This window comes from Ixodes scapularis, unplaced genomic scaffold (genome assembly GCF_016920785.2).
Source record: "Ixodes scapularis isolate PalLabHiFi unplaced genomic scaffold, ASM1692078v2 PGA_scaffold1__304_contigs__length_218370807, whole genome shotgun sequence".
NCBI classification, from domain to species: Eukaryota; Metazoa; Arthropoda; class Arachnida; order Ixodida; family Ixodidae; genus Ixodes; species Ixodes scapularis.
Window position 1 is genome coordinate 205,897,395 of NW_024609846.1, and position 23,463 is coordinate 205,920,857.

The 23,463-nt window shown below is 41.9% G+C and overlaps 2 pseudogenes; both read right to left on the reverse strand.

Moving 5' to 3' along the window:
* Positions 1-3,967: 3,967 nt before the first annotated feature.
* Positions 3,968-12,214, reverse strand: LOC120838595 (annotated as a pseudogene).
* A 3,864-nt stretch (positions 12,215-16,078) lies between these two features.
* Positions 16,079-23,012, reverse strand: LOC120838598 (annotated as a pseudogene).
* Between the last annotated feature and the right edge of the window lie 451 nt (positions 23,013-23,463).

Here is a 23,463-nt window from a genome sequence, read left to right on the forward strand (position 1 = left end):
TTGACGGGTAGCCGTTGAAGAAACAACTCTCGCAAGACAGCTGTGTCGAAGGTTGGCGCCTTCGCGCCCAGAAGCTGTTGAAGGCGCCTAAGTAGTTGGGAAGGTTTTCTGTCTCCCAACTCTTCCGACGATATAAGTTGCTGGAGTCGACGTTGTTCTGACTCTGAAGTCCTTTACACAAGTTCTGCTTTCAGAACGTCGTAGGGAGAGACAGTAGGCGGGTCGAGGATGATGTCCCGTATTTCCATGGCGGTTTCGGGCGGTAATGCGGCCACGACGTGATGGAACTTTTGCGCTTGAGAAATAACCTTGCTGGTGATAAACTGGCTCTCTACTTGCGCGAACCATACTTGAGGATCAGAGGACCAGAATTTCGGAAGGCGTAGTTGATGAAGGGCAGCAGGGTCAGACGGTGGATGGTCTTCAGAGGTTGCCATAAGCTGGTCAGTCGGGCGTGATCCGGGTCACCACTTGAAGTAACCAAGGGTCTCTTCAATTTATTTACAGCGGAGACTATTTACAATAGGAAATATCTACATCCAATATACATCGCAGACCTGTCCCGTCGGTGTGTTCTGTCTCGAGCCGCTTTGCCCGCGTGTACTTCTGCTTTTTCTACCACCACAGTTTGCTCGTCCGCTACAACCCTTTCCACTACAACCACAAATAAGAGCTCCTCTACCCCAAGAGTTCACCATTGTACTCTGTAAAGACGCACGCTTCATACAATGACCTCTTGAAGAGGTCATTGTATGAAGCGTAGGGTTCTCTCTTAGGAAGCGTGGTTGTTTGGGCGAGTTAGTTTGACATATTATGCCATCTAAAGTCACTGACGCAGACGCCGACAGACGCTAGCCTTCGAACTTAGCTCGTGCATAATCGAACGATACAAATCTGCTTTCATGGTCGCGTCCCGGAGACGCCGAAACCAACATTACATGGTCTTATCAAAGCTGTATGTTGGGCTAGTTGGTATTGGTCTTGGGTTGCCAAAGGCATGGTAGCGCTTTTTTGGACGAGGACAAAAGAAAGAAAGACAAGACAGACACGAGCGCTGACTGCAACTATTTAATCAACATGGAAATGAGGCATATATACACGCTTCGATCCTATCAATCAACCAACCCCAGGCCTAGCCGCCACTTGCATGAACTGCACCTCCTTATCGAAAAGGTCGATAGATGCAACGCTGACACACCCCAGCCCTGCCCTTTTTATTTCGTCTGCTTCGATAATCTCCCTAACAGTTCTATTTTTATGTCTAGCGAGTACGGAGCATGAGTCAAACAAAGGCTTGCACCCGCAGTCATGGCAATGCATTGAAAGGTGGCCATCCCGATAGTTTTTGATGTTTAGGCTATGTTCTCGGAGCCTATCGCTCAGGCTCCGAGAACATAGCCTAAACATCAAAAACTATCGGGATGGCCACCTTTCAATGCATTGCCATGACTGCGGGTGCAAGCCTTTGTTTGACTCATGCTCCGTACTCGCTAGACATAAAAATAGAACTGTTAGGGAGATTATCGAAGCAGACGAAATAAAAAGGGCAGGGCTGGGGTGTGTCAGCGTTGCATCTATCGACCTTTTCGATAAGGAGGTGCAGTTCATGCAAGTGGCGGCTAGGCCTGGGGTTGGTTGATTGATAGGATCGAAGCGTGTATATATGCCTCATTTCCATGTTGATTAAATAGTTGCAGTCAGCGCTCGTGTCTGTCTTGTCTTTCTTTCTTTTGTCCTCGTCCAAAAAAGCGCTACCATGCCTTTGGCAACCCAAAATTACATGGTCGCGTCATGTGGACGCGCTCGGGCCCTTTGGCCGAGTTCAACAGGTCTATGTGGAAAGCAAGTCGTCTGCTCTCTGCATAGTCGCCAAAGAAACGCCGCCAAAGAATTAATCCCGAGGCATGAAGCATGGACATTATAAATCGCGCCCTGCTGCCTGTGACCGACAGCTCGCGGTTCGTTCTCTGACGATCTTATCTGCTAATGCCTCAATTAGTTTGTCTACGGAGCGATAATAAAACACTCAGAACTCGCCAGACCATGCGTTCTTAAGCTTAAGCTTAAGCAGCGGGACACAATAAAATTTATAAGAATTTAAAAGCACAATGTTGTCATAGTGTACAAGTGAACATATTTGAACCTCACAAAAGATCGCCAATGAATGGAATAAATAAAACAAGTTAGGAATGCACGGAAAAATAAGTGAAGTGTAATGCGCCGAGAAATTGGGAGAGGAGGAAACGAGAACGCGTGGGGTTGTCAGAACGCCGAGCTGTGGTTGGAAGAATTAGCGGGTGGACCTGAAGCTCGCGTATTGTATTTTTTTTTCTTACAAATAATGCGGAATTTATCCACTCAAGCTAGACCATAGCCTCCTATATACTAATAAAGCCTGGCAGGTCGCCACGAGAAGCGGCCGCCGAAATGGAAAAGATGGAGCGGCAGACAACGGATGAGAATAGAGCCACGTGGCTGGCGCCCCGCTGCGGCGAGACCCGAAACACACTTCTCCCGAGCGAGCGAGCGTGTTTCGGGTCCCCGCCGCTGCAAAGCTGTGCGCTGACGTCCAGGTTTTTCGGCTCTGGGTTTCCCGAGAAAGGGCTCTTTGATGCTCTGTGCTACCCGATCCTCGCGCTCCAAATCTGCGACCGGGCACTCTATGGCTCCGTCGCCGAACTGCCAGGCTTTGTGAGCATACAGGAGGCTATGGCTAAACTCACTTAATTTATTGCGCATAAAAAATTGGAGTCACGTGAACAGAAGATGCTGCAACATAATAAAAAAGCTGGCGGTGCCAGAAGGTGAACATGTCTATAATTGTGTTAATATTTTTATGTATATTTGTAATATATAACATGTGATTTCGTGTATTCGTTTTAATGTTTCTGCAATATTACTCAGCAGGTCTCTGACCTCGAATTCGATACAAGTGAACACGAAAGCTCGCTACGCATGGGCTTGTCCGCCGGCTGAAAGTTCTGAGGTATAATATTATATTTCAGCCTATGTCAATGACATTATTTTGTATCGAATTGACGACTAATGTATGATCCTAGCAAAGGGGGTCATAGACACTCAGACAGCCTTAAGAAACTGGAAGCTCAGCCATCCAGTCTGAAGAAGAATGTTGAATCAAAGTTAAAAACAGAAAACATCGGAGGGTGCAAAACATTTACTAGCATTTATTGAATGCCGGGGACAAATGACGCAAGTGTTGTTCCTGCAACGTAGTTCAGAGTTACAATAGTTTGCCTTATGATTCGAGCAAAATCTCGGGCACCGATAGCGTTAGGAATTCTCCTGCGAATGAGCATAATCTTGTTGAACGGTGCTTAATAAACAAGAGGTGCCAATATGAAAGTTAAGGAAGTTTATCGTTTCCGGCCAAGGTGACAACGCGGCCTCCAGACTGCGCTAGTAGTCTTCCACCTTGTTCTGGCTGCACGTGCACGCTTGGTGCTCACGAGACGCTGAAGCTTTATCGAAGGTGATCACGCTTCTCAACTTGTCAGTCACCATAGTTCCTCGTTAGTGTCTTATCCTTTCAAGAGAACCTTAAGCAAGAGGTGACATCATTGTTTGCATAAACATATAATGAAATATTTTCCTGTACAGGGGTAATAAACAACGGCGTAATCATTTGTGCACCTTTTATTTATTTAATTCTGATACTGGTGCTTGCGTAATGGTCCACCTGATGTAAGGGAATCAGAGTGCACATTAAATAAGTGTAATTTAAGTATTTTATATATTTTCTTTCTCTGCCGACCAGAAGTCAAACAGTTCACTTTATGAAGAAGGTTTGTGCCTTGATTATTGCGTGACATTCCTTTGCGTAATATAGGCGTTATAAATCCCTCAGACGTTTTTTTTTTGTTCATATTAAAGAGAGAAAAATGATTTAAAATGTATAGTAAAATAAAATCACCAAACACGAGAAATAAAATTCCCAAAAATAGTAAGTTTAAATATTTTTTGCTACATTGAGAAGTTGAGGGCACTCTTTCCAGTCATACACAACCTGTCTTGGCTTGTCCGTGGCCAAGTCGTACACAAGAGAGCATAACCAAGGAACTTCTCGGTCGTTCTTTAAATGCGTTTTGGACACCCACATTTGAATACCTGAAACGTGTGAGGAAGGGACGTGAATATATTGTTACGGAATAAAAAAAACAAACAAAAGTCTAACAAAGAAGAGAAAAATAAATTAAACGAATGCAATCGAAAACCAATCATCAGATTGGTTTTCGATTGCATTGAACAGATTGATCGATTGCATTGCATTGCATTGATCAGATTGCATTGATCAGATTGATCGATTGCATTGTTTTCGATTGATTGATTGCGGCAATGAAAATCCCGCGCGATATTCTGTGCGGTCCCCTATACCCTGCTAATAATTTTCCCGGAAGTGATCATGAGATGTCACGCATGATTAAGCTGGCCGGTATTCGCTTGTGAATATTTTAGCGTTCAGTAGATATTCGTTTTTCTATTTTCAATTCACTTACCCAAAATATATGATTTTAAAACAGCACAACTCATGTAATCTGTATAAAGCAGCTCAATGCAGTTCCATTTATAGTCATCACCTGCAATAAAAAAGTGTAAGTTGCCGTGGATCGTATTCAATCAACTTGTATCATGAGATTTGCCTTTAGTGTTCGCATCTAATTTGACCAAGAGAAATACATCCAGAATGTCGCTTTGTAAGTTTTGGCTTCTCATAACAAGGATATCTGCGCGTAAGCTTTTTGGTATAGAGTTATTTCTTACAACTCTTTATTAACGGGCTTGTATTGTATTGCGATTCACGTTACACATTTGTTCTAGACTTAAATGAACCGCACTGTACTGGAAGGCCTTTCTTTTTCTTTTGGTTATCCCGCAGTCCTTATTAAATTGTGGTTTCTGTGAAAGGAAGCGTTAACCAACTTGGTTTTCGCTATCTATTAATGATACTTTCCTTACTTGCAGCACTAACATCCATTTACTACTCCAAGTGCGTTCATAACTTGAGCAGGCATCGCAGCAAAACAAATTGCGTCAGACTGTAAGCAATTATTTTAGCCTCACTAAGATTAAAGGCCCGTTCACATTCTTGTGACACCTTAAGACCAAGTGTCTTTGAACCTCTTACAATCTCGTACGACGACAGAATACACCGGCGCTCCGGCGCCATCTATATCCGGTGACCCATGAACTGCATTTCACCACAGCCAAGGTTTCGCGGTACTTGTGAGGTCAAATGTACGCATCAGTTATGAGAAACGGTAGCTAGAAAATTGACGCCACGTGACCTCAACACCTATTCAGTTTCCCCGCTAAATTTTGCGGTGAGACTGACGTCACATGACCTCAACACCTATTCAGTTGCCCCGCTAAATTTAGCGGGGAAACATGAACAAAATAAGTTCCTCCGCTAGATTTAACAGGAAAATTGACGTCACGTGACATAAACACCAATTAAATTTCCTTTTAAATTTAGCGGGGCGGTTACACTAATGACGACGGCGACGCCGACACCGCTTAACGCAGAAACGGGCGCCTAAGAGCTACAATCTAAAATCCATTATTTGATTAACACGTTTTCCAATCTTATCCACTTGGTCGTGGCATACGTCAAACATACAACCAAATTTTATTTGTGCTTCAATCTTCAGTATGCGCAATCGATTGATTGGTCCAAATATCTGGAATAACTTCACGTTATGGATGTTAACAATAGTTTATCAATTATATGAGACTGATGCAATATAGATAAATCAACTAGTGTCTTCGCGAGTACATATGACTTTTTGCTTGCAAGACCAAAACGGGCCATATATCATTATCAGGGGATATATTTTACCCATATATGTCGTGCATGGGCTATTTATGGCTGTATTTGACCTTTTACACAGCGATATGTGGCCGTATTCGCACGCATATTTGGCGATATACGGCTGTTTGGACGCGTATATGGCGACATATGGCCGCATTTACGCACTTATATGGCCATATATGGCGGTATTCGCCCTCTTATAGCCGATTCACACGACGGACCGAATCGCGATTTTCGTCCGCGGACCGTGTACCACGTGACCGGCACGTCACCTATTCCTGCGATCCGCGCCTCGTCCACGGAGGTGCGGACTGATAAAGTCGAGCGCCTTTTTCACTCGCGCACGTTTGGCGGGAGATTGACTTGGAAAGCATTTAGTCTGGCAACAGTACATGGTTTTCTTGGTTTTTTGCTTCTGGGGTTCAAAACAAAAATGGCACACCGTTGTGTTTTGTGCATTCGTTGGTTCATTTTGTCGCACGATTCTTGGTTCGGCGAGTGAATGAAACTCCAGAAACTTTGTCCCGCTGACGGGAAGCAGGTTCCGGTACTCCTCCGGGTCCGTGTCAAGAAGCTCCCGTCAAAACTCACCTAGCACGCCGCGATAATTCTTGCACGTCCAATCAGGATTTCACCAAGCAAGACCTCTCTTGTGGATGTGGTGCGCTTGAGTGTTGTGCACGAGCGCGGAGTGCGTGAAGGCATCTCCAAACGCACCTCAGCGAGCCCAGAACTTCGTCGCGTCTACGCCGAAGCTCTTTTGAGCAGGACCACGCCTGTGTCACTGTCATGCTTTGGGTTAGTAAAGTTAGTGGCGCTTGGCGCGAAGCCTGTTCCGGTGTTATGTCTCGATCTGTACGTAACAGCGGCGTAAGGTTCTTTATCGCGGTAGCAAGCATCGATTTCTCTCTTGGACAACGGTGCCACGGTGCGATGTTGGAGTTTCACGGCACTGTGGGGTGGCGAACAGGTTCGGTCCGTTCTCGCTGGCGTCTGCTCGTCGTCTCCCTCGTGTGGATGCGCTTGGGAGACGGACGAACCGCGGACATGTCGACACGTGATCAATCCATCTGACATATACGGCCAAATATTGGCCGTAAAAAATACGGCCAATATCTGGCCGTATTTTTCCCCCATATATGGCGGTATATGCCATATTTAACTCCTTGTATCATCATATATGACCATATATAAGATATATCAGGGCAATATATGACATATTTGTATGGGTATCTAGTCTACACGCCCCCCCCCCCCCCATTCGCGGTACTGCGGTAGCCTCAGTTGGGTCATAGTTCTAGCTTATAACTTCATATGCACAAAAATAGTCAACCATTTCGTCGTTTACCCTGAGACTGGGTTTTTTTTTGAAGAGGAGAAGCAACAGAAAAAACAGACAGACAAAAATAGTGCAACATGTGTTTGCAGATTCTGTTAGTGCCTATCATTGACCTTAATGTGAAAGAGTTAAAAAAATCCAAGGTGTTTTTTTTTTAATTTAGTTTCGAGTTGACTCTTAATTATTAAAATGGCTCCATTTGAGCATTTCTCATAAGTTTGCTTCCACACCCACGACAATAATATTTAGCGCTAATATTAACAAGATACAAGACAACACGCTGGCAAAGTTTGAAAGTTCTGGTATTTATAGATGCGGAGAAAAGAAAATATAAATATGTAAGTATTTTTGCGGAATGTGCCGCGTTTGCGATCTTTCTCTGCAAATTAACTTCGTCGATACTTAATTATATATATTTGCAGTCAATCCTCCTTGTTCTCCCCCACCCAGAGATTATCAGCTTACGCGGATAATCTCTGGGTGGGGGAGAACAATTGTTATTGTTCGCAAAATCGCGTCGAGGGCCGTTCCACCAGGGGCCTTAGTTCGACCTACTTCCCCTCCTTCGTTTCCCGAGAATGTCGAGCAGAAAAGCTCAAATGGCAGGCACTTACCAGCCCTATTTCTCACAGTAGAAGATAACACAGAGAGGGTACGCAGCATGCCTCAGAAAAAGTAAGCGGAAACTTTCAAGAGGGGCCAGAAAACGTCGAATGCAAAACCGCAAAACATAGGTAGAGAATCGCGCTGAGCGGGTTTTCACAGTTCAAGAGAGTGGCAGAAAATGTCTAGCTGATGGCGGGCGCGAGAGTCGCACCAGCCGCATTAGCATCAACAACATAGCGGCGGCCGAAGAGCGTTTTTTGGAAAGGTGCAAAGGAAAAAGAAAAAGTAAAATAAAAGAAAAGCGCTCTTGTGAATTGTGGACACAAAAATATGCCTGGTGCAAAAAAGTAATTAGGTAATTTAATTACAATTACCGTCGCTGGAGTAATTCATTACATTACTAAATTACCTGCTACAAAAAGTAATGAATTACATTACTAATTACTGGAACAAGTAATTAAATTACTGTAATTTCATTACAGTAATTACATTATTGCCAGCTCTGCCTGCTAGTGACTATGCAGTGTGCAAGTTCGTCTGCCTCTTTTGCAAGGGTTGTGGTGACGTCAGAAAGACGCCGAGCCCTGATTCCTGATTGGCTCCCACTGAAGATTAGTGGGTAGACCTCAAGGCAACTTGCTTTGAAGTCGAACCACTATGCTTCAATTAGACCCAATCAGAGCTCGGTGTTCTGACGTCACCAAACCCTTGCAAAAAGAAGCAGACGAACTGGCGCTCCATATAAGTACTGGAAAATGTGAGATTAGTTATGTTTACCGATATATACAATTGATTTGACATAACTGTGAAACAACACACCTAAAAATAGCATTGAGGTGCTTTATACTATATTTTATACTCAGGCTAGAAAATAATAATAAAAAAAATATTATTTAAATCCTGATTTAAATTTGACCCGTTTTAATATCATGATTTGAATCAAATCTTTGCAGCAAGAATAATCTTAAAATATTTTTATTCACCGTTTGCCTGTCACATTGATGTCTTCCATGTGTGTTTGTTTTGTATTTCAAATCAAAGAATCATCAAGCAAGAAAGGCTTATCTAAGGCTGAACGCAATCGAAAAAATTGCTCGTCTGAGAAAATTTCATATTTAAGTTTGAAATCTTTCTTCTCTTTGTTCGTCAGCTACATAACATCCTGCTGGAACAAACTGATAACGCGAAAGAAAAAAAGCAACACCAACAACTAGAAAGTTAATGCCCTATTTCGACAAGTCAGAGCGCGAAAGAAAAATCAAATAAAGCGTTTTATGACACTAATAAAATGAAGTTGTTTTGTCCTAGTAAGGCGGCGATTACAGCAATAACAAGCTGTAAATTAAACTGCACTTTATATTCACAGTAATTTGTTCGCATTGTTAGCAGTAATCCGACGAATTTGTGAATCAATCTGACATGCGAGATATATCTTGTGGTAGTGGTAAATGATGACTATATTCTAATTACAGTGATTAAAATGAAAACAATTTAATTGAAAAGAAATAAATCTGATTTAAATAGAAATAAGTCTCAATGTGCGATTTTTTAAGTTTTAATTTATCCACCCTGCTTATACATCATACTGCGGGAAGTAGCAACACAAAATAAACACGCAGCCAATAAACAGGATTTTGTTTTTAGCACGAAGCGAGGCAACAAATATATTATAACTTTTACGCAGGTTTTTTTAACATTATTTAGTACGAAAGGAGTGGTACTTTGTAATTGAGTGCCTTAAAATATACCGTCAAGACGAAAAAAAAACAAGGCCGTTATTGGATATATTGGCGATTTATTTTTGAAAGTGGTGTAAAAATCTTCCTGATAAAGCCTATTCCATATGGGTACTCTTTTTGCGAATTTGTCGGTTAGGCCCTCCAGGGAATACCGAACTGAAATTTGGAGCTCACAAAACGGCGGGAGCGATAGGCGAGACTCTGCAGAAAACCCCCCAAAGCACCACTCGTACAGCGATATCTCTAACAGATGGCCGTATATTTGGAAAACAAATGCGCGATTGAACACGGCCCACGAGGCTGACGCGACGTATGTCACGTCGCGATTCTCATTCCCTTTCGCTTTCGCTTTGTCCCATCGAGCAGGTGAACCGAAGCGAGAACGTTTCCCCTCATCCTCAACTGTTCCAGGGGAATCATGACGTCAGAGTCCTCGCTTGACCACGCCCTTCTTTTCCAAAAATACGGCCATCCGCTTAAGATATCGATGTATGAGTGAATTCTTGGAGTTTGTAGTGTCCCGTTCAAGTCTTCTGCGGCCTTCTTTTGCATAATTCATATTTCGGTTCAGTATTTCTTTAAAAAAACATTAACACAAAAAAAAAAAGATTTTTTTTTTTAAATATGGTTTACCATACTTCGGGAAATCCCACTTATAAATGAGATTTCCCGAGGTATGGTTGTGAGTGACTGTAGTTAGTAATTTCATTAATAAGCACAAATATAGAGCGGAAGTGGTTGCAACATGTATTATTGTGTAACGAAATGTTGCAAAAATCGCTTGTCGCAGCGTAAGGACTACGCGCAAAACTAGCTTAATTTTGGAGGCGAGAATCGCACCCACAAATTGCCTTGCTGGGTAGAAAAAAAATTAAACACTTTATTTTATACTTGTAAAACAAACTCACGTCGTCGTCGCATTCGCATGTTTAAAGACATATTGACCGATCTTTCTAGTTTCATCCAAACTTGACTTGTGAACATTGAGGCAAGGCAACGTATTTTTAATATCTGTGTCTTTAGAGCAATAAACAAGATAAAACGTGCCGTTGAACTTTTTTATGAGCTGAAAAGTACGATATGTAAATTTGAATTAAACATTAATTTTATTTAGTTTACAAAAGTGAATATTTGAACTTAGCTATGTAACTTCTCACAAGATACAAAGCGTATAGGCACGCTGAATGGTAAAGTTGGAAAGCGGGGTTAAAAACGTCCAGCTGTTTCAGCGAAAACGGGTACAACAGTCGCTCAGGGCAGTTGTAACTGGTATAGGGTGTCATAACTTGCACAAAATTAAAAAAAAAAAAACAGAGCTTTTTACGGGGGGTGATATCAGGTGTACGTTGTTAGAAAGCGTCTTATGAAAGTGCACACAGTTTTAGTGCATCTGTTTATTTTAATAATTTAAATTAATTACCTTACTTTTTAATTATTCGTTAAGAGCCGAGGTGTGAATTAAAAATTTGTGTAGGGCATTGAGGAATACAAAATTCAGACTTGCTACATGATACGCTTTGTGCGTATTATGGCGCTAATTGTATTTTCTTTAAATATAGAAAGTGCATATTGAAGTGAATGTTGCGATCTTCGAAGAGTTTCTGCTTTCTACCTCCAACGAAGCTTGAGCATGACGCGGAATTACAATGCATTGGGGAGTGCTTGCATGCTGGTTTGTTTTTATGAGTCGCCGGTGCAAAGTATTTTATGTAATATGACATTGTTTACCATGTATAACTTTGAATGGTCATAATACCCTTCATAAGTTTGCAGTACAATAAACGATTGTGGCATTGATTTGGATAGTATGCTTCATGCACGAGACATTACTTTGCCGCGAGCGTGGCCGAGTCAATAAAGAAAAAAAAAAAAAAAAAAGCTAGCGTGGTCGAGTGGTTAACGCTCTTGAATGCTACCGAAGTGTCTCAAGTTCGATGCCTGGGAGCCGCTCATCAATTCTGATAACTTGTTAGAAAGAGTTTTTAGTTTCTTTGAGAAGCTTCTCGATTGTTCTCGTTAGTTCCGGGTCAAAATGTTCGAGGGCCGAACATTCTAGTTCGGATGTTCGCGACATTTCTACTCTCGATAAAACGTGCTCCGCGTGGCTCTAGGCTTCCGCCAGCGTTTGATCCTGCCACTTCGCCGTCATCGACGCTCGCCTTCGACGCCTGTTATTACTCTTTTGTTTTGGCACAAATTCGCCTTATAAAACGTTTGGTTTCTTCGTCAGTCCCCGTCTCGCCAATCCATCGGTGACAATATGCGTTTGACTTAGCAAGACTGCATAGACTAACTATTTATGTCAGCCAAAATAAATATATTTACGCGAGCATTTTGAAACTGATACAAATTGAGGGTATTCAGATTCGCTTGCCTGATCCGATACAGGAATGACATGACTCAGTACGTGGTGAGAATCATCTAGAAATGACCGGTATGTTTCACAAACGCAATCCAGGTGTTTTGTATTTTTGCGTTTCTACTCTGAGATACCAAGTACCCGACACTGCTTCAATGGAGAGAGGGTCAATTAGTTCGTCTCAATCTTTTTGAAGAAACTATATCTAAAAATTTCATTACCTTCCAAGCGTTTGGTGGATGCCGCAGTTGCTGCTCTACGCCTTTTGGGAAACATTTTTGGTCCTCCGTTTTACCGAGTGAGCATCCGAAAACCACGAATGCGGTACACAAAAAAAGGAGCATTGTATGTACTTTTTTTCTTTTTGCAAGATATTGCCTCTATAGCATTTAGAAGTGCAGCAGCTTCTGATGTTGAACGAAATATGGTTCGGCGCCCAGAAGACGATCCTGAAAAGGCGAGCTTAAAACACACACACACCCACACAAACAAAACAAAAAAAAACACTTCTCGCGAACTTCTGTCGTTTACCCTCTGGCGTTAGAAGACAATGTGCAGATCCGCCCAAGCAGTTGTGATATACGTCATCTACTTGTATGTAAAAAAAAAAAGAAAGTCTATAACGTTTCGTGTAAAGCTGCTTTGCACAAGGACAATGTTAAGAGAAAAAACACAAATAATAGCAGATGTCATGGAAACAGCCTTTGCGAGTTTTGGGATTCGAACCGACTGTTACAAAATAAGATCTTCCACACGTTAACCTCTTCGTCATGTTTTTCGAAAGCCAGTCCCTGAAGATCATGCCACCGCATATGATCAAGTCTCAGAGACAAAAAGTAAACGGCGTCGCTAGCGCGAAACGACTTTTCTGCTTTGTCATTCGCAGAGCTTTCTCTTTTAATTGCAGTGATGGGTTTACCAAGTGTTCGGCGGGAAAGACCAGCAACAAGCAAACAATTACCCCCCGATCTGAGTGAATGTTGTTTATCGAACCTGATTTGATCAAGAGCTATAAACAAAGATTTTTTGCCGGTCTAGTTTTTGTCGCTATACGCTCCGTCTCTAGGGAGAAATCGGAGTTACATTTTTTGAACCTACACATTTTTACCATGTGTTCCAAAATTATTTTAACTCGATTCAGCCTTATAAAAAAAGGTTTACATAAAATGACACTAACGCGACCTATTTATTTTTTATATTTTTCCAGGAGATTTACTATAGTCAAAAGATTTGATGTGGTTTCAATATATATTTTGCTACAGAGTTACGGATGTTTTCATAAAGCCAAAGAACCCAACTGCTCGAAACCGAAACCGAAATGTGAGCACGGATGCTCATTTCCGCTACATGTGGGCGATGTATACCGAGGAGGAGGAAGATATGGGGAGGAGGAAAAAGTTGTCGGAAGTCACATGGTTACACCCGACCGCGTTTCCACTTCTTTGGCGTGTGAGGCGAAGACGACGACGAAGTTTCGTGCACCGTTTGTCGTGCGATTCTTTCGCACGTAAATCCCTTCCGCTCGGTGTTATACGCTTGAGGATCGGTTGGCCGGTACCACGAACGACAGTTCCGACGTAGCAGTCCCACGTCCGTCGCAACGTTGGTACGTCGTGCGCCGCCATCGCGTCGCCCAGCCCGCGGTACGTCGCCATATTGGGAATGACGCCATATTGGGAATTCTCTTGCGGAGCGAGCCGACGTCATCAGCTTTGAAGTCACGCCAAACGGCACCTCAAATCCTTTCTCCAAGTGGATCCAGCGCCCAGCTATGAAACCACGCGAAAAGCCTAGCGAAACGACACCTAGTTTCCCTGATCCCAAAGGAGCGGAGTAAAGCTGATGGATTTCGGCTTCGGTCCCATTGGCGGGCGTGCGTCGACGAGGCTCCCATTGGCCGCTGCGCGTCAGTTTCAACGACCGCGACCTCATGGCGCTGCGTGTCCGCGAGGCAGCGGCTCACACCGCTCCACGCCTAAGGTCAGCGCGCTGAGGACAGCGCGCCCGCTCGACCGTCGACGCAAGTACGCCGCACAGACGATAGAGGGGAGCGGAAGAGCGGCGTTCATGCTTTCGCATTCACAACTCATAAGAAGTGCTTAGGTGTACCTCGAGCCTTTTTCATCGACGTATTTGCAGTTTTTGGAGACAACGGAAATGTGGTTCCTATTGTTTTTCGTTTTTAATATTGAATATGTTCCTTAGATGACCCACAACTTTGAACATATATTGTACGCTTTAGTTTGAACGCCACGTGACAAGAGAAAAGAGAGTGAGCGCGACTGAAACCGGCCGATTCCTGAATGGCTGTTTTCGGGCGGAAAGAAAAATAATTTCGAGTCGCAAATGGTGTTTTTGGTAGTGGGCACTTATAAGTCATGATCAAATAAAGGATTAACCATTGGTGTATTTTTAGGGAATGCGTTAGTATAATCCCTGGGAAACGTCACACACGTCCCCCATTTCGGCAACCTCTTCTGCTTCCTGTATTTTTTGCCATCTCTTTTTGGGTTCTTTACGGGGTCAACGGTAGTGCTTCCCGATAGGGGAACGTGTGTGGCGTTTGCCAAGGGTCATGCTATTGCATTCCCTAAGTATCCGCGAGGGGATCTTCCTTTAATATTTGTTCTGGATTTGGGGGTTTCGTATGGAAATCTATTTTTAAAAGGTGCTTTAAAAAGTATGGATATTTTTTATGACACATTATGTGTTGTGTATCTTTTTTTGATGAAACAAAAGATTCTGGCTGACGCTGCTTTCGCAGTTCACCAGTTTCGGCAGCCCGTATCCTTTCACAACTTGGTTCACACTCAATCCTCTAACACAAACCAAGGCATACGCATTTTACACATCTGCTAGTTTCGACTCGCTCCAGCATACACGCGCGGACTGGCTTCCGCCCCGTTACGTCGCCACCCTCTCGCTTTTGTCCTTTACTCCTCTCCTCTCTATGCGGCGCACTTCCTTTTTTACGGTTTTGTCAGTGTCCCTTTAACTGTAACTGTTTAGTATGGACGCAATTAAATATCTTAGAGAGAGTTAAAAAAATCAGCAGCATTAAGCAAGGATTGTTGCTGAGGCAGGAAAAAACTATGAGTATAGAACATATTTTCCTTGGCTGAGTTGTTTGAGCCTTGATGTTCGCATATTGCCCAAGAGAAGCAAAAGTAGCTTGACCGGCTTTAACATCAATATCAACATTCTAGGAGTGACGTACTGCAGGTCATGCATAGCCCAAAACTAAACGTCTTTCGGTCGACTGTGTTTTATCATTTTTTGCAGTGATCGAATATTGTTAGCCTTTTGTTTATTTGCTGTTTTGGTGGGATACCAAGGAGGTTATATAAAACTTCTGGAGTGGCGGTTTCCCACATTTCCTCATGCGATCAGGTAAAACCAGATTTTCCGGTTGGCGGCCATCTTACTCAGGGCAAAGAAGAGGCGGCGCTGAAAGTGGCGCTAGCAGTGCTATGTTGCTTTTGAAGCTGAGTAAGACCGAAAAAAAAAGCAAAGCAATGATTTTATTTTTAGGACTCGAAGGTCACTTAAGACTCGTTGGATTCCTTTGTCTTGGATATCCATTAACTTTGGAGTTACCTCTGAAATATTACAGAAACCTCTAGGCCGAGTGAAAGAACCAAAATGTTTTATTTTTTAATATGGTTGTAAACATGTGTCATAAGTGTGCATACTTGTAGGTGCAAAGTTTCTAAAAAAAAATAAAAAGGAAAAAAATTGTGTCTATGTTTGTTGTGTTGTATGGCGACGACCTTGTTATTAAAGTGTCCACAGAGGTTTACTGGATAAACATATTAGCTGAGTTTGAGACGTCGCCTCGCCGACTTCTTTTCCTATTTTTTCTACTTTTTTTACAAGTTTTTTTTATACCCAGTCTCAGGTGTTTTAAGGAAATGGCGAAGTTTACGCCATGGATTGCTTTAGTTAAAATATTTCTCTTTTTTTTTTGTCACGAGTCTTGATAATAATAAATCAGTTACAGATTAATTGTTTCCGGTTTCGGTGACGAATCGGGTTATTGGCAGGTTTTTTTGCTGTCAAGGTTACCGAGGACATTTGGGCTTCTAACGATTTTCGATTAGGGTTCCGGTTCCGGCTTGAGCCCCTGGTCGTAACGGTACTAGTTATAAAATTCAAGTCAGCGTTATATAGAGGTGACAAAAACTTAAAAAGGGGGCTCCGCATGTATTTTATTTTTTATGCTTTAATGGTGTCCCTCTTTTAGGCACTGTTTTAGGATCCTTAGATGTAATTCGAGGGCATATGGTCCAATCGTAAGCCCAGTGTTTTTTTCGTCCAGCGCAGGTTTCATAGAGGAACGTGCAAAGGTACGGGAGGCCACTTGTCCCGATGGGGTTCTTTCCTGCAACCCAAACTTGGTATCCTATAAAAAGTACATGTTTGATAACTTGCATACTGTTCTATTTCGCAAAATATTTGGAAATATCAGAATAGGTTCACTTTATATATTTCGAAGTTCTTGTTCATCGCGCAACATTGTTTTGACAAACAATAATTTATCTTTCGGTATGTGAAAGAACGAAGCATCATCACGAAACATACATTTTCTTTAGCACAGATTACTTGCATAAAAGTGATGTTATTCTCATTGAGGAGGAGCTTCACAATTTCAACCTGAACATAATCAAAACCGACACTTTAACAACATGATGGAAGAAAGGGGGTACCCAGAGATAGTGGGGATAGTAGAACAAAAAATGAGGTAATTGTCCGAACAATCAAGTTTTGAATAAACTTTTTGAACAGTTACTCGGGAAGAGTAGCAACAAAAATAAAGTGTTTTTTTTTTGCACGCATTATTTAAAACAAAAGCATAGTGACTAGCACTGTCTCTTAAAGGAACTCTCGAGTTTTTTTTACTTTTTTAGATTGTTCATTTATGACACACATCTATACGCCCTAAGCATCATAAAAACCTGGAGCTAATATAATTAGGGGACTTTTTATAAAACACGCGATTACATAGCAATAGCATACAAGAATCGGGCGTATACCTGATGTTTGGTTACGTTTTGAATAGGAAAAATTGCCATGGGCTATCGTACTTTTTGTTTGGTTGTGACTTCAAAAGTCGATTTATGTGGTTTTACGGCCCTTTAAAGAACCATTGAAGTGGCTGTCGTCATCTCTGTACTTCGACCTAACATGAACACTTCCTGAGGTGAGAGACACCGGAGCAAGCCTCTACCGTGTTCACAATGGTAAGTTGGGCTAGTTGGTGTTGCAATGTAAAAAGGGTAAAAAACAGCGCGGAAAACGACACGGACAGAGAAGGTGTACACACACAGAGACCTGACTTTAAACTGTTTTCAGTTGAAAGTCAGCCCTCTCTGTGTGTGTGCACCTTCTCTGGCCGTGTCGTTTTTCCCGCTGTATTTTTATCCTTTCACAATGCGTTACATATCGCACGTTCGTTACATATCGCATATCGTTACAGTGTTCGTTACATATCGCACGGACAAAAGACCATTTGATATGTGGATGATCGCCAACAGAAGGTCGAATACAAAACAAATAGCGTATTCGATGAATGGTCTTTTGCAACAAGCACCAGTAATACAAAGGTAATTAATAATTTTGTTAGAGCGCTTATTTGAACAAAGTTTCAAGGCCACGTTATATTAATAAGATGTTTTCTACTTACCAAGTAATTGTGAATAGAGAAGTATGCATGTTTCAAAATTTGTATAAATTATTTCGCTTATGTCGTGTAATGCCCCTCTTTTACTGCAAAACAAATTAAAAAAAACACCTGAGTTTATTCATAAATAAATGCCGGTACATCGATGTAGTTATATGCATGCTAGCGCTAGGTTAAATTTCCGGCGCTTGAAAAGATAGTCTACTACTAATGAATCTCTTTTATGTGCCAAACTTTTATAGGGCCCCGTTCATGTTGGAAGTAGGACTTGACACAGTTAGACCCTATTTAAACAAAAATGGTGCAAGCTTGTTTACTCTGTGTCAGCATAATATAACTGTACTTAACCCAATATATATTTATGTTAGCTTTATGCACAGTGTGCCTTAGAAGAAGATGGGGCAGTTCTGCATTTGATAAAAAACACTTGTATTGCGCTCATTTGGCCTTTAATATAACATATATTCCAATTATGTTTCAATGCGACGCACCGCAGAGCATTAAGAGCAATTTCAAAATAGTGCTGAAGCCCCGCCTCCCTAGCCTTGGGCAGTCAGAATATCCGTTGTAGACGTCACGTAAAGCGACTGTACAACCACTGTCCTTCGCGTTTTCTCGTGTTTAACGATACTTGCGCAGCCAATGGTTCATGGGATAAAAATACACTAGAATTCACTTATAACTTTTTTTTTTTCGAAAACCTCGGTAGCTTCCTTTAAGATATCAACATGTGTCTTAGGCTGGGGCTTTGATTTCAGACTGTTTTTTTCCCTCTATATTTTTAAATTAGTTCCATACTGTTCTCTAGTTCGAGTGTCTACCATCGCCACTGATTCACCACGGGCTATATCCTGTATTTTTTTTTTTCTGATGGCCGTTTTTTTTTTTTTTTTTGTAAAATAATACGCCCATCTTTTTGAATATCAAGGGCCCCCAGTTGTAAATATCTTCTTTTTGCGGTAGTGATTTCACCACATAAACGCACAGACGGGCGACTATAATGTATTTTTAGGTCTCATTTTTTTTTTTTTTTTTTGGTATTTACAACCAAAGGAAAGCACTCACGTTTGGCATGCATCAACATTCCGGCAAATAAATACGTATAAAATTTTTGAAGTCTCTGAATTCTAAACCAATACTCTCACTTTCTTGTAATCTGTGGTGCGTGTAGCGCATTTGTATTATATTTTAGTCAAATCTTGTAGCACTGTTAATTCGTAATTCATCTGCCTGAAAATAGTGTTTTTATGCATCATTGAATTTCACCTCCAGACGTTGACTGGTCTGCCTTTGGAACGTTGCATTTTGAGAGAAAATACATGTTTCTTTTGAAACTGATAGGTTTCTCTTGTGCCTTGAATAGCCCTAGACCACACATGCCGAACTTTCTGCTATATTCACCCTTTGCATTCCCCCGAAACTGTCCTCAGCTAACCGAAAACATATGTATACAAATATATATTTCAGCTGAGCAACGGAAGAAATGGCCACACTCCCCTGCGTCTTCAGAGTTCAATAATACCATTTTAATTAATTTTAACTGGAGCCTTGGTGATGTATATGTTTTTTCTTAGTCCCGACATACTTTTTTGCATTGAAGTTTATGGACCACCTTTGCAATGTCTTTAATTCCTCCCTACCATCTTAAAGGGACGTAATGTTCTCGGTGATTATAATAGCGTTTGAGACGTTGCACGCATATAAATTGCAGTTTTTTTTTTTATTCCTGAAATTGCCTTTGAACTGCGAAGGCAGTTCAAAGGCAATTTCAGTCCATGAGCTGCGAAGGCGTAGCTTCTGGGCATACAAGTATCTACTTTTATACCCCGGCTTCACTATGACCGCTGACGGGACGGCAAGGACTTGATGTCTCTTCCGATGCCTAGCATAAAGCACCTTCTCGCTGTCGTTCGTCTTGATGGGAACTCACGAGATGCCAAAATGTTATCAAAGGTAAGCTCACGCTGGTAGTGGAAGAGGTGAAAAGCCTCTCTCCGCCCTTCTTGTCCCCAATGTAACCACAAATTATCTTTCATTTGCCGCTCATTATTTATGTTTTAGTTGTGGAGAGAAAAAGGTTCCCATTGCCCTATTTACCTTTCTCTGGATATCTCGTATTAAAAGCATCGTCGAAAACAAGCGACACATTCGTCTTTTTCATGTCAACTTTTACTATGCCACTCAGTCTGAAAATAAAAATAAACGAGATTTTTCAAAAAAATATAAGCTTTCTATGCACTAGACGACCCACTCTCATGCATCGTTTCCCTTACTGTATAGCATCTCAAATATGTATTTACAGGCATTCACTTTTTGTTACATCCATTCAGTATGGAAATAAGTGCAAGCTTATTTGCGGCGGGGTATGCAACGCCATCAGTGATTGCCCTACACACTGCCTAGGGGGAGTGGGGGGTGCACCCCTTTGTTTTTCTGAAGGCACCCCCTTAATTCCCAACAACCCCTCCATTCTCAATATCCCCCCTTAAAAATTTAGACGCCCCCCCCCCCCCCCCCCCCCCAAATTTCAGTTCCCGGGAAAACCCTTAAACGCCTTATTAGTGGCTATTGTAGAAATTCCAATGTGTAGAATTCCCAACGAAACAAATGTTGGGCCTATCACCGTGGTCGACGAAGATCGTCTAACCAATGACGACGTCGGAAAACAGGATGGCTCAATAAACGCCATCTGTACAGTGATAAGAAGCATTAAGCTTCGGATGCTCAATTTGCTTGTGCGCTTGCGTTTTCGAGCAAATCGAGTTCTTTACCGCCTCATCATTTACTGTACTCCTTTACCAGATTTCCTTGATTTACTGACCGCATAGTGTTTCGAAAAATTAACTCGCAGGGCACTCTGAAGAGTATAAGCTAAAACAAAAAATCTGTGCCCAGGAGGCCCTAACAACTTGACCATGATTGAATACAATGTTTGCTACAATACTACGGCTTTTTATTAATATAGTTTTAAATTGGGCTATTTCGACAAAGAAAAACCTCAGATGCTACAATTATAAAAACTTATTAGCGTCCCAGGGTGCATAGGAAGGGGTTCGAGTTCTATTTACTGTAATACATATTTGACAAATTGTATCATGTTTACTTACAGGGTACTATTGTCCGAAGTGTAGCCATAAACTAAAGTGGTCGCCCACGGCACCGATACGTCTTTTGTACGTCTTATAGTACGCAAGCACCTTCGGTGGGATCCTATTCCTGAACTGTGCGAATAATATGCCAAAAAGAATTGCTGTGTCAAGTTTCCGAGAATCTGTAAGAAGAGCACACGTTTAATGACCGTCGTAAATACATTAACGTCTTGCTCGTTAGGTTTCTATTTATTGGCTTAATGCAGGTATCATAAAAATAGAGTATGTCTTTCAGCTCTGTACACTTCCATTAAGATGAGTCCACGTGAAAAAATACGTTAATGTTAAATAAACTGGGATAATGACTTCACCATTGTACTTAAACACAATTTGCTTTGTTATTTGTTTTTCGTGTTTGCCAACACTGCATTTAAGTGTAGAATGTCCAAGAAACGTCCCACGTTACCTCAGGATGTAAAAATTTTAAATCCTACTTTATTCACTACAGCCTGTAGTGCAGCGCTGCGAACCCATTTTAGAGAGTGTTAAAAATTCGGTTTCTGAATGTATCTCACTGCGATTCGCTAGAGGCTCGGCTCGGAAATAAAAGATTGAAGTGAAAAGATTAAAAAAAGTTGCTATGTAAAAAAAAAAAAAAGTGTTTTGGATTGTTTCTGCTGTTTTGCGGTGGCATTCGCAGACGATGTCACGATCTTGTTCGCACATACTCCGTTTCACGATAACTTGGCGAACTGTGGAGGCTAAGGCCCCGCGACCTTAGAGCGCTGGAGCAAGGCACGTGACCCAGCATTTGTGTCGCCAAACCAAATGCAAGGCGCGAGGCCCGGAGGAACCGGCTGTCGTCTGCGAGCCAAGCGTCGTCTGCTCCGAAATCAACCACCTTTGGAGGAACGTCCATTGCAGCAACATATCCGTCCTCTAAAATAGCCAGCACTTCGGTAACGGTTCAGGAGACAACCATTCGCTCAATTTCGGCGCGAATCTGTGACTGGTGTTAATGCCAGGGCACATTGAGATGTTTTGAGAGGAAACAGCCGGTTACACGGCTGCGATCGCCCAAGATCGCCAACGGCCACAGCGCTACAAGGCGAAAAAAAATGCAGTGGATACAGATGTGGCGTCACTTTTTCGGTTTCAATATAATTGAAACTCATAAATTTGTGACCATTTATCTTTTATTCTTTATATCTTCTGGTCATAGATGGAATCGCGCCAGTTCAATTGCCGCTAAAGAAAAAAGAAGCTCAGAACTGCTTTTGTCGCGGACGGCTCTGTTCCTGTGGCGGTAACGAGAGCCCCGTGGCCTCGACAATGGAGTGTTATCACGTGATTTACTCCGGCGCTCTTATTGGGTCACGCGGGCCGCAGCCTACACAGTTCGCCAAGTTATCGTGAAACGGAGTATAGTTGTATGTGCTGCCGAAAGATGGCGCAGCATGACACACGTGAGTATTATAAAGTACGCGGCGCCTCGACCGTTCCTTCCCGTCTTCCTATTCGGTTTGTTTGTAAACGTTAATAAATTATCGCACTTTCGGATTTGTACGTTAGAGAAACGTGCGCCGGCATAGCGAGGACCTTCGAAAGATCATACGCTAAACTCGGCGGCGGCGTTCAGCGCATTCTCCACGCTTTCGATGTTTGTCGGCAGGACATAAAATTAGGCGAGCACGGTCATGACAACATCTGCGAATGCCACCGCAGGTTGCCTGAAAAAGTTTTTTTTTTCTATTTTGAACGAGGCAAGTTCATAGGTTGACATTTTTACTCCAAGCATTCACCACATAGCAGCACATCCTTTACAAATGGCAGCGCGATATCTTGAACCATCTGAAATAATTTCAAACCGTTAGTGTACATGCTATGTAGTCACAATTTAAAGTCCCTGAACTTCCACTTCGAAGGAGTCTTTTGAATATCTGGCTTAGCATTAAAAGAAAGGTGTTTGCTTTGTAATACAATAAGTTTCCAAATCATAGCTGTCTTTATGACAATTTTATATAAGTTCCATCTGTTCCTCAAGAGGCGTAATGCATTGGCTTGTTAAACCGCGTTTTCGGATGAATAAGAAACTTGCTCCTGGTTCTAAGCAACATATAAAATAAGATGATTGCTGGAAACTCGTAGGCACTTATAAGTTACGCTTTGACTGAACTTAATGTGCAAATTTATTACATTATTAAATACCATGAATACGAGAAAAAATATTTGATTATTAATCGTACTCACCCTCCAGGCGTCCGGATATCTCCCTAAACGTTGGGAAAATAGTTCTTTCCGACACTTTCCTGCTACTTCTACCACCAGAAAAAATACGAGTACGAAGGTACGCACAACAACGGAAATCTCCATTCCTGCTTTTTTTTAGAGGCAAAGAATCGGAGATCAAGACTGCCACTGTGTTTTAGGAGCGAATGACTTTAACTGAAGGTTGTGAGATTTTTTTTTAATATTTTGTCTAACTTTATTTTGATTTTGTTCGAGTGATGACGCTAAGCTTGAGTTCAATACTCGCTTTTTTGTTTTTCCTAATTGAGCGATTTCAATCTGTTGCGGGTTCGAGAATTGCGCAGTCTTTACTTGAGAGCTGTGCCCTTTAGTTGGCGTTTGTGTCTGCTCTAGAAAAAATCGCTGCCTCGCTGATAGCGTGTGCGCAAAAAAATATAAATAAACGTTTGTCATTGTCACGTTAAATTTGTTCCTTAGCTTTTTGCTCAAAAATATTATTTCCTGATAGTGGTGCGTCTGCTTCTAAAGCACTGAATGCTTTAAAACAGAACCTCGTACTTCCAAGAACGCTTCC